This window comes from Drosophila miranda, assembly GCF_003369915.1.
Source record: "Drosophila miranda strain MSH22 chromosome Y unlocalized genomic scaffold, D.miranda_PacBio2.1 Contig_Y2_pilon, whole genome shotgun sequence".
Lineage (NCBI taxonomy): Eukaryota > Metazoa > Arthropoda > Insecta > Diptera > Drosophilidae > Drosophila > Drosophila miranda.
This window is the reverse complement of record NW_022881614.1, coordinates 6020810-6031952: the sequence shown is the minus strand read 5'-3', so window position 1 is coordinate 6031952 and position 11143 is coordinate 6020810. Positions and strand designations below refer to the sequence as shown.

Sequence of the window (11143 nt, the reverse complement as noted above, 5' to 3'; positions counted from 1 at the left end):
GAGCTTTTTACTAACTGTGCAATCGTATGATCTAGAACATTCGAGCAGCATTAGACGATCGTCTAATGCACAGAATAGCTTAACTGTGCAATCGTACGATTGCCGTCTATGCTTCCCACTGTCCGTCGCTTGCATGTGTGCGTGGGCGTTCGGACTTAAGAGCGGCTAAAGCTTTGATCCAACCTTAAGAGCGGCTAAAGCTTGATCATTTGAAAGATCACTAGGGGGTCTCCCGAGACGAAAGAAGATAACCAATTCCCTATATTTTTGTGCTGGCTACTACACCACAGATATTTATACAAGACCTGCTCGACGAATAATTATCTGAAGAACCTGATTAGGAGAGATTATTTCCTGATCTGAATGTCTTTCAGATGATACACGCCGAGATATTTCTTGTTCTCATCGACCAATTCGTAATAGTACGGACTTCGCTTTTTAATTACCTGAGCGGGAATGAACACAGGGGCTAGTTTAGAACTAAACTTTTTTACAGCACTACTTTGTGTGAAATTTCTAGCATATACCAAATCTCCAATCTTTAATTGTGTATCACGGCAGCGTAAATTGTATCTACGCGAATTTTCTTCGTGTGCCTTTTTGACATTCGCTATAGCCTGTTGCCGGATTAGCTGCAAGGAATCTGGGTTCTCTATTCTAGTATCGTCGTTCAAAAGGTCTAGTTTACGCAAGAGTGCGTAATCCTTTCCATTCAACATCATGTTTTGACCAAATGCTAGAAAATATGGAGAATACCATGTACTCCTATGCAAGGTAGATCTCAATGATTACAGTCCCAATTGGAATGTTCGTTACGGATATAAGCTCGTATCGCAGCTATCACGGATCTGTTCAGTCGCTCGCTGGCATTCGCTTGCGGTGAATAAATGGCTGTGCATTTTTGTGTTATACCGAAGCTATTTAAAAATGCCTGAAAGTAGCTAGATTTAAATTGGGATCATTTGTCTGACAAGATGACTTCTGGCACCCCAAATGTATAAAAGAGAGACCCTTCCAGATATTCACAGATCTTTGGGGCTGTAAATTTCTTCAGGGGACACAGAAAATGGAACTTGGTATTGTGATCGACAACTATGAGCAATCCTATGTTTCCCTTTTTCGTGCGTGGGTATGGTCCTAAGAGATCTATGTATAATTTCTGAAACGGCCTATCCGAAGTGAATGGTTTACCCATAGGAGGTCTAAGAATCATATTCGGACTCTTGGTCGTGCGACAAACGGTGCATTCAGATATGTACTATGGTTCCTGGCCGTACTGACGAATCTTCCGCCAAGCCTATATTTAGTTATTTATGACTGAGCAGCGCTAAATATTCTTGGCGATTGAGGCTGATCTGGTTCACTTGGATCTTTGGAGATTCCGAACTCGGTGGTAATATAAGATCCAGAAAAGATGAATTATGGTTGGAGTTGGAGAGACCTCGACAACTGTACGCCTAAGCCAGCTCCCAGGGTAGTCTTCTCGAGACTATACCGCGATGGGGCAGCTTAGGTACACTTCCCTGCAACATAGGTTATGTCAGCACGTGCACGGCATTAATATGAAAACATACCTTTTTCCCCAAATATATCTACACAAAATTCTTCTTATTCACTGACCACTGGACTGTACGGCACTTGTAATTATATGCTCCCAGCATATATATGTGGAAATATATTTATTTTCCGGACAGCACTATATATATATGTGTGCACTGTGTATGTTGCTTGCACTCGGGAATTATCACGTCTTTACAGATCGATCAACTTTCTTCTTTTGTTCAAAGCAGTAATAGACGATGGACTGAGTAGCCTGTGCAGCAGAGCTTTTGAGCTTTTTACTAACTGTGCAATCGTATGATCTAGAACATTCGAGCAGCATTAGACGATCGTCTAATGCACAGCATAGCTTAACTGTGCAATCGTACGATTGCCGTCTATGCTTCCCACTGTCCGTCGCTTGCATGTGTGCGTGGGCGTTCGGACTTAAGAGCGGCTAAAGCTTTGATCCAACCTTAAGAGCGGCTAAAGCTTGATCATTTGAAAGATCACTAGGGGGTCCCACGAGACGAAAGAAGATAACCAATTCCCTATATTTTTGTGCTGGCTACTACAACTCACGGTGGCCACTGTTGCTCCTTGCGTCCGTTGCCATTCACCGGTGCTCCTACGGCGGGGTCCGTTGTCGCCAGTGCCGGGCTCGAATCGCACTCGTCTCTTCGATCGCCGCTGTACCTCGTGTACTCGGAAGGGGTTTTTCCGCATGGCTCTGGGGTCGAGGCCGGGGAGCGCCGATGTCCATCCGGGTTGGTATCCTGCCGGGGTCGAAACCTCCTCCGGATTCCTAGAATTTCTTGAAGGGACAGCCACGCCCGTCTCGTTTGGTACGTCGTCCCTCGCAAGTTTTTCCCACCTCACCATCATGGATCCCAGGGGATCGGCCACGCACTCCTCGTTGGGTACGTCGTTCCTCGTCGGGTCCTGATGCTGGGTGATCCGGTCTCGGCTGAGATTCGTAGGTTGATCCAGGCTGGATGTGGATCCTATGTCTTGAGTCCTGGTATCATGGCTGTGTTTAAATGTCAGGCGCAAGGGGACTCCTCCACACTGCAGGGTCGCGTCTATTCCGCATATAAAATCCATCCCGAGGAGGACGTCATCCAGCACGTCTTTCATTACCAGCACCGGCATCTTTACTTGTTGATCCCCTAATCGTATGTCTGCCATCAGCGCCTGAGTCAATTCCCGGAGGGACCCATCCGCCAATCTGATCGTCGTTCGTACCATCGCTATACTCTGTCCGTTATCCAGCTCCAGAGCTTTGCGTGCGCTAACGAAGCTCCGTGTGGCGCCTGTGTCCAGAGTAGCTAGCAGGTCCTCTCCTTCCATGGTTACTTGCGCGCGAATTCGTCCTCTCTCCAGCCGCAGGGTTCCCTTTACTGCCTCGGGGTGGGAGTGGCGGTCTTCGCCCGGTCCCCTGCCGAGTGAAGCGCCTGTCCGTTTCCCGACGAATTCCTGCGACAGCATTCGAGGGTGCGTAGCCTGCGACGGCCGCAGTCCCAGCAGTACAAGACTTGGGGCTGTTCACACTCCCTGGAGAAGTGTCCGGACCCGCCGCAGTTCCTACAAGCATGCTGCACGTCGATTATGGTGTCGGCGTCTTGGATGATGGTTCCATTCCTGGCATCCGGCTGCTGCGAGTCCGTCTACCAATCCCTCACCTGGGTTCTATCGTGCCGGAGATCCTGTGTCCTCGCAGCCGCGTGATTCCTTGGTCCTCGTTGGCCGGCCGTTGGCCCTAAAGTTTCCTGGGGATGGGTGTCTCGTGCTTGGTTCGCGTAGCCCGTGAGTTCCGACGGGCCCTTGTTACGCGTCACCTCGAAGTTCACAACCAGTTGCGTTAGTTCGGTGAGAGAATCAAAATCTTTTCGCCTCGTAAACAACTGGTATCCCGGGAGCATGTTATCGTATATCCTTTCCAATTCCTGAGCTTCGGGGTATCCCGCGCGCTGCATCATTAGTCGAATGTCCACGAGGTACGTTTTAAACGCTTCTTTTGGTCGTTGAAAATGGGTTCGGATCTCGTCCTCTAGCCGTTGAAAGTACCGGGGAGGCAAAAAAAACTCTGAAAACTCTTTGCGGAAGATCTCCCATGGTTCTCCACTGAGGCGGCTCGTTCGAAACCAACTCTCGGCCCGACCGGTCAACAACCCGAGGATTCCTTGTGATAAGTGTCGTAGATCTATCCTATAAGTGGCTGCCCTCTCTTGCACGTGCTCAAGGAAACTTAACGGATCGCCGGACCCATCAAACACGATTCCCCAGCGGACCATTTTCTCGGTGATCGCAGCGTTAAAATGCTCCTCGTTCCAGGTGGGCCCCTTCGTTGATGGGTCCTTGCTACCGTGCAGGTTTCTCTGCGCGGCACCGACGTCGATGACGTGGAGCAGGCTTTCTACCGGCACAGCGGATCCCGACGCCACGATACTACGGCTACTGGCGGGTACGACATCATACGCAGCCGGGGGATGGGTTTGTAGGCTAAGAGGCGCGAGTGTAGAAGGGCGGGGAGAAAGTGGTTTAACCTCTGGAGTCACGGCGACTCCGTACTGGGCCTCCAATTCCTCCAACCGAGAGCGCACCGTACTCGGTAAATCGGCCGAGTTTGCGAAGGTCGCGAGTCGACGTCTCAACTCTTCGACAGTTCCAGCACTGTCTAAACCAAGCTCCGCGGTAATCATCTCCAACTCGTTTTTGCGCCTAACCGAAATCCACTTGACTCCCATGCTGAGTTGGTCCGGGTCACTGCTGCTGCACGTGGTCCACGATCGAATGTCTGGGGCGTCGCCCGAAGAATCGAAAAACGTAGCTAATGATGCGGCGAAAGACGGGGCTCTGAATCCTTAAACAGCGAGGACGCGTGCGAGACTATTCGGTGGTGAATTACCGGTGGGCCGTCCTGGTCGGGGACCTGGACACGGGGCTGGCAACCCAATTAACACGCGCTTGTTCAGGGGTACTTTAGTCGTTGGTTTCTGCAGGATCGTTCCGATGAGAATCCGTTAGTTCGTGTTCAGCTACGGAGGGAGCGCGAGAGAGACAGGAGACGCGGGATCGCTGTCTTTCGCACGTTGTATGCTGCAGGATATGGACCACTGTATTGCCCGTTGTGCACTGATCGAAGGCTGAGGACTACTGTTTCACACGTTGTATGTTGACCGAAGGCTGAGGACTACTGTCCTTTCGCGCGTTGTATACTGATCGAAGGCTGAGGACTACTCTGTTTCACACGTTGTAAGTTGACCGAAGGCTGAGGACTACTGGCCTTTTTTGCGTTGTGTACAACCCGGTTTATATTGGGTCTGGCTGAACGGCCGAGCCTCTGCCGACGTCGACGTCTCGGAATCGGCCGAGAACACCACGCGAGAGAGCCGCGGGCGAATGGTTAGGTAAATAGTCGAAGATCGGGGGGTGCGGGTAGTATGAGGAAGGGATAATTGCATGTATTATACTCGTGGGTCGTTCGGCACATCCCCGCCGCCGACGCCCAGAACTGTTCTCCGGTCTTCGCCCCCTCTCTCCCCACTGAAATGTAACAGAGGTCTGGCTGCCCTTGGCTCTTTCCCCACTGTACCGGGCGCTATGATCCCGCATGGTTTTGCCCGAGTATAACGGGGACCACGGAATTTTCGTTCTGTTTTGCGTGCTGCTTCGTCGCTGGTGCTTGGATTTTTTTTTATACCCGATACTCAAAATGAGTATTGGGGTATATTAGATTTGTGGTAAAAGTGGATGTGTGTAACGTCCAAAAGGAATCGTTTCCGACCCCATAAAGTATATATATTCTTGATCAGCATCAATAGCAGAGTCGATTGAGCCATGTCTGTCTGTCCGTCTGTCCGTCCGTCCGGCTGTCCGTCCCCTTCAGCGCCTAGTGCTCAAAGACTATAAGAGCGAGAGCAACGATGTTTTGGATCCAGACTTCTGTGATATGTCACTGCTACAAGAATATTTCAAAACTTTGCCCCTCCCACTTCCGCCCCCACAAAGGGCGAAAATCTTTGGCATCCACAATTTCGACGATACGAGAAAACTAAGAACGCAGAATCGTAGAAGATGACTATATCTTCTAGAGTGCAAAATCTGAACCAGATCGTATAATTATTATAGCCAGAATCAAGAAAACAATTTCATTTTTTCTCGCCCTGTCTCTCTCTAACACACACGTAGCATAGCCGGCTTTGCTTAGAGTAAAACATTAGCGCCTATATCTCAGAGACTATAAAAGCTAGAGCAACCAAATTTGGTATCCACACTCCTAATATATCGGACCGAGACGAGTTTGTTTCAAAATTTCGCCACACCCCCTTCCGCCCCCGCAAAGGATGAAAATCTGGGGATATTCACAAATCTCAGAGCCTATTAAGGCTAGAGTAACCAAATTTGGTATCCGCACTCCTGTTAGATCTCACTATAAAACGTATATCTCAAAATTTCGCCCCACCCCCTTTCGCCCCCACAAAGGACGAAAATCTGTTGCATCCACAATATTGAGGATACGAGAAAACTAAAAACGCAGAATCATAGATAATGATCATATATATCAGATTGCTGAATCTGGATCAGATCAGATCATTTTTATAGCCAAAAGGAACAAATCAATTTGCACTGGCTACGCAGCACCCGACGTCACGCTCAGACTGATTTTCTGTCTCTCTCGCACGCACTCCTTGTCGTGTCGTTTAATATTAGCGGCGTCTGCCGGAGGAGAGCCATACTGACTTAGTATCGGGTATAACTGTAGAGTTGCGGTCTCCGCAGCAACTCACAACGTTCCCCTCGTTTTTTTTCTCTTTCTGCTGGACATGGGAAGAACATCGCTATGCTTTGCTTGGCTGCGGGCTGTACTTTCATTCTGTCGTTTTCCTCTCTCATTTCCTCTCTCCCGTTCTCTCCTCTCAATTTGCCGACGGCTTACGGGGATTGTACCGATTTTCGGCCACGCTTTGGTCGCTGCTGGCCTGTACCTTCGTACCGTATTTTCCTATTGATACCCTATAAATTTCTCCTCGGTTTGATGCGGCGCTACCTACGCGATCTACTTGTGGGTCTTTAGGCCGCGAAGGGTGAGGGTGATGGTGAGGAGAGGGGAGCGGGCGCTGAGCCGGGCGGTGCGAAACTCACCAGGGACGCTGCACACCCCGACTTCAGCAGGGTAAAAACTCCTGTTGCCAAGGTCGAGGTGAGCCGCGGGTCCGGTGAGGAGGAGGAAAGGGAGAGAACGCATACCGCTTCTCACTCCAGCAGGGTAAAACCTTGTTGCCAGAGTCAGAGCGGGAGCGTAGGGACCGAAAACAGCCAGGAAAACGGAAGGGGAAAGGGGAGAGATGACTGCAGCCGGTGGTCCGACCGGGGAAAGCAAATGGAAGCAGTAGAATTCTTAGTCATATGATCGAAGTTTTATTGGCATGGTTTCCCTCGCACTCCCTGCTACTTCTACTACTACCTTGGCCACCGGCCAGCTCACCCGCGGATCCGGCGTCTGTGCTCCTGCAGCTCTTCCATTCTTCTCTACTTCTCGGGCGCCCGGCCGTTCAACACTTTTTCTTGCTTTTCTAGTCACTCCGCGGCGTTCCGTCTTTGCTCGCTTCCGAAAATCGACTCCCGCTCTCGCCACGGTCGCTCGACGCTCTCACCACGCCTGGCGCTCGTTTTCGGGCCAACGGGACTTTCTCGAAAGAGATCTGCTCTGTTGCCGGCTGAGCGTGGCTCTCTCTCTTCGCTGTTCTCTTTGCTGCTATTCTGTGTGAGCTGGCCGTTTGGCGGGATTTCGGCTATGCAAAAATTAACTAGCTTATTTACTAACATAGAAGATGATTTTTACTGATACAAATCTCGCTCCATTGCGATGTCTTATATTTTCAGGTTGTCTTCTTAATCAATTAACTCTTGTTACTATGTGAGGCTCCCAGTATGGGTCCTCACACCACATATATGTATGTTGTCAAAGCGGAAGTATTTTATTAGCAAAAACAAAGTTTAATTGATGTCGAATGAGTTGAAAATCCTCTCGAATTGAGGGGAGACTTAAAGAGCCTAAAGATAAGAGTAGAGTGTTACTTTTCTACACATACATACATACTATATATATGTATATACTATGCATATGTAAGTGACTATTACACTTGACAATGTAAGTGCCAATCCAAGTGTCGCCTCTATAGTAATTAATATTTACAGCTTTTACACGCTCTCCCACACACGCACTTAAAAAGATACGATCCCACAGATACACCTCACAGCTCCAGCCCATAAACGGACACTTGTAGATGTGCCGATTCCTCGGCCCCATCAACCCCGTTGGCATTTGGGGGGCTGCGGCTGAGGTCCTCCACATGCAGAGCCGTAATTATGTAGCTATCAGAGGCATTCTGTATGGGTGGCGATTCCAGTGGAGATTAAGAAATTTATATAAATTAGTGTATAATATATGTATTTGTTTATCTCACCTGCGAGCCGTAGACCACATCTCTGCCTGGGGTCTCTAGCGTTAGGTACACGTCTTCCGTGTACAGCAGGCTGGCATATTTCTTGACATGTCCCCAGGTGACTGAGGCCCCCCAGAAGCAACAGCAGCAGCAGCAACAGTTGACTGCTCTTCAATTCCCATTCCCTAGCATTTGTGAACATGACAACATGTGTCCGCCTCGCCCACTCTGCGAGTACTCTGAGGCCACGTTCTGGCTGTGGTTCTGGTTCTGGTTCTGCCAATGCTTTCTTTCTCCTCTTTCTTTTGTGTAGCAGGGCACTCACTTTCCACTTTTCACTTTCCCTGGTTCCACCTTCTTCTCGTGCTCGTCCCACAGACGTATGAAACTCAAATGAGCAGCCTTCAGGTGGCCAAATAAAGTATTGTCGCTGTGTCTCTCTCCATGGAAAAGCTGTTATCAGTGGCAGGTGTTCTGGCCGCCCACACTCTTACTCTCTCTCTCTCTCTCTCTCTCTCTCTCTCTCTCTCTCTGTGACTCTGTGAGAATCAAAATCTTTTCGCCTCGTAAACAACTGGTATCCCGGGAGCATGTTATCGTATATCCTTTCCAATTCCTGAGCTTCGGGGTATCCCGCGCGCTGCATCATTAGTCGAATGTCCACGAGGTACGTTTTAAACGCTTCTTTTGGTCGTTGAAAATGGGTTCGGATCTCGTCCTCTAGCCGTTGAAAGTACCGGGGAGGCAAAAAAAACTCTGAAAACTCTTTGCGGAAGATCTCCCATGGTTCTCCACTGAGGCGGCTCGTTCGAAACCAACTCTCGGCCCGACTGGTCAACAACCCGAGGATTCCTTGTGATAAGTGTCGTAGATCTATCCTATAAGTGGCTGCCCTCTCTTGCACGTGCTCAAGGAAACTTAACGGATCGCCGGACCCATCAAACACGATTCCCCAGCGGACCATTTTCTCGGTGATCGCAGCGTTAAAATGCTCCTCGTTCCAGGTGGGCCCCTTCGTTGATGGGTCCTTGCTACCGTGCAGGTTTCTCTGCGCGGCACCGCCGTCGATGCCGTGGAGCAGGCTTTCTACCGGCACAGCGGATCCCGACGCCACGATACTACGGCTACTGGCGGGTACGACATCATACGCAGCCGGGGGATGGGTTTGTAGGCTAAGAGGCGCGAGTGTAGAAGGGCGGGGAGAAAGTGGAGTCACGGCGACTCCGTACTGGGCCTCCATTTCCTCCAACCGAGAGCGCACCGTACTCGGTAAATCGGCCGAGTTTGCGAAGGTCGCGAGTCGACGTCTCAACTCTTCGACAGTTCCAGCACTGTCTAAACCAAGCTCCGCGGTAATCATCTCCAACTCGTTTTTGCGCCTAACCGAAATCCACTTGACTCCCATGCTGAGTTGGTCCGGGTCACTGCTGCTGCACGTGGTCCACGATCGAATGTCTGGGGCGTCGCCCGAAGAATCGAAAAACGTAGCTAATGATGCGGCGAAAGACGGGGCTCTGAATCCTTAAACAGCGAGGACGCGTGCGAGACTATTCGGTGGTGAATTACCGGTGGGCCGTCCTGGTCGGGGACCTGGACACGGGGCTGGCAACCCAATTAACACGCGCTTGTTCAGGGGTACTTTAGTCGTTGGTTTCTGCAGGATCGTTCCGATGAGAATCCGTTAGTTCGTGTTCAGCTACGGAGGGAGCGCGAGATGGGCAGGAGACGCGGGATCGCTGTCTTTCGCACGTTGTATGCTGCAGGATATGGACCACTGTATTGCCCGTTGTGCACTGATCGAAGGCTGAGGACTACTGTTTCACACGTTGTATGTTGACCGAAGGCTGAGGACTACTGTCCTTTCGCGCGTTGTATACTGATCGAAGGCTGAGGACTACTCTGTTTCACACGTTGTAAGTTGACCGAAGGCTGAGGACTACTGTCCTTTTTTGCGTTGTGTACAACCCGGCTTATATTGGGTCTGGCTGAACGGCCGAGCCTCTGCCGACGTCGACGTCTCGGAATCGGCCGAGAACACCACGCGAGAGAGCCGCGGGCGAATGGTTAGGTAAATAGTCGAAGATCGGGGGGTGCGGGTAGTATGAGGAAGGGATAATTGCATGTATTATACTCGTGGGTCGTTCGGCACATCCCCGCCGCCGACGCCCAGAACTGTTCTCCGGTCTTCGCCCCCTCTCTCCCCACTGAAATGTAACAGAGGTCTGGCTGCCCTTGGCTCTTTCCCCACTGTACCGGGCGCTATGATCCCGCATGGTTTTGCCCGAGTATAACGGGGACCACGGAATTTTCGTTCTGTTTTGCGTGCTGCTTCGTCGCTGGTGCTTGGATTTTTTTTTATACCCGATACTCAAAATGAGTATTGGGGTATATTAGATTTGTGGTAAAAGTGGATGTGTGTAACGTCCAAAAGGAATCGTTTCCGACCCCATAAAGTATATATATTCTTGATCAGCATCAATAGCAGAGTCGATTGAGCCATGGCTGTCTGTCCGTCTGTCCGTCTGTCCGTCCGTCCGGCTGTCCGTCCCCTTCAGCGCCTAGTGCTCAAAGACTATAAGAGCGAGAGCAACGATGTTTTGGATCCAGACTTCTGTGATATGTCACTGCTACAAGAATATTTCAAAACTTTGCCCCGCCCACTTCCGCCCCCACAAAGGGCGAAAATCTGTGGCATCCACAATTTCGACGATACGAGAAAACTAAGAACGCAGAATCGTAGAAGATGACTATATCTTCTAGAGTGCAAAATCTGAACCAGATCGTATAATTATTATAGCCAGAATCAAGAAAACAATTTCATTTTTTCTCGCCCTGTCTCTCTCTAACACACACGTAGCATAGCCGGCTTTGCTTAGAGTAAAACATTAGCGCCTATATCTCAGAGACTATAAAAGCTAGAGCAACCAAATTTGGTATCCACACTCCTAATATATCGGACCGAGACGAGTTTGTTTCAAAATTTCGCCACACCCCCTTCCGCCCCCGCAAAGGATGAAAATCTGGGGATATTCACAAATCTCAGAGCCTATTAAGGCTAGAGTAACCAAATTTGGTATCCGCACTCCTGTTAGATCTCACTATAAAACGTATATCTCAAAATTTCGCCCCACCCCCTTCCGCCCCCACAAAGGACG

General features: G+C 50.0%; 1 long non-coding RNA gene across 1 annotated transcript; it reads right to left on the bottom strand.

Annotated features, from left to right (window-relative positions):
- Positions 1 to 6940: 6940 nt before the first annotated feature.
- Positions 6941 to 8827, bottom strand: LOC117193716. Its single transcript, XR_004474662.1, has 2 exons — positions 8010 to 8827; positions 6941 to 7931 (listed from the first exon to the last, which is right to left on the bottom strand). It is a non-coding gene; the product is annotated as an uncharacterized LOC117193716 (long non-coding RNA).
- Between the last annotated feature and the right edge of the window lie 2316 nt (positions 8828 to 11143).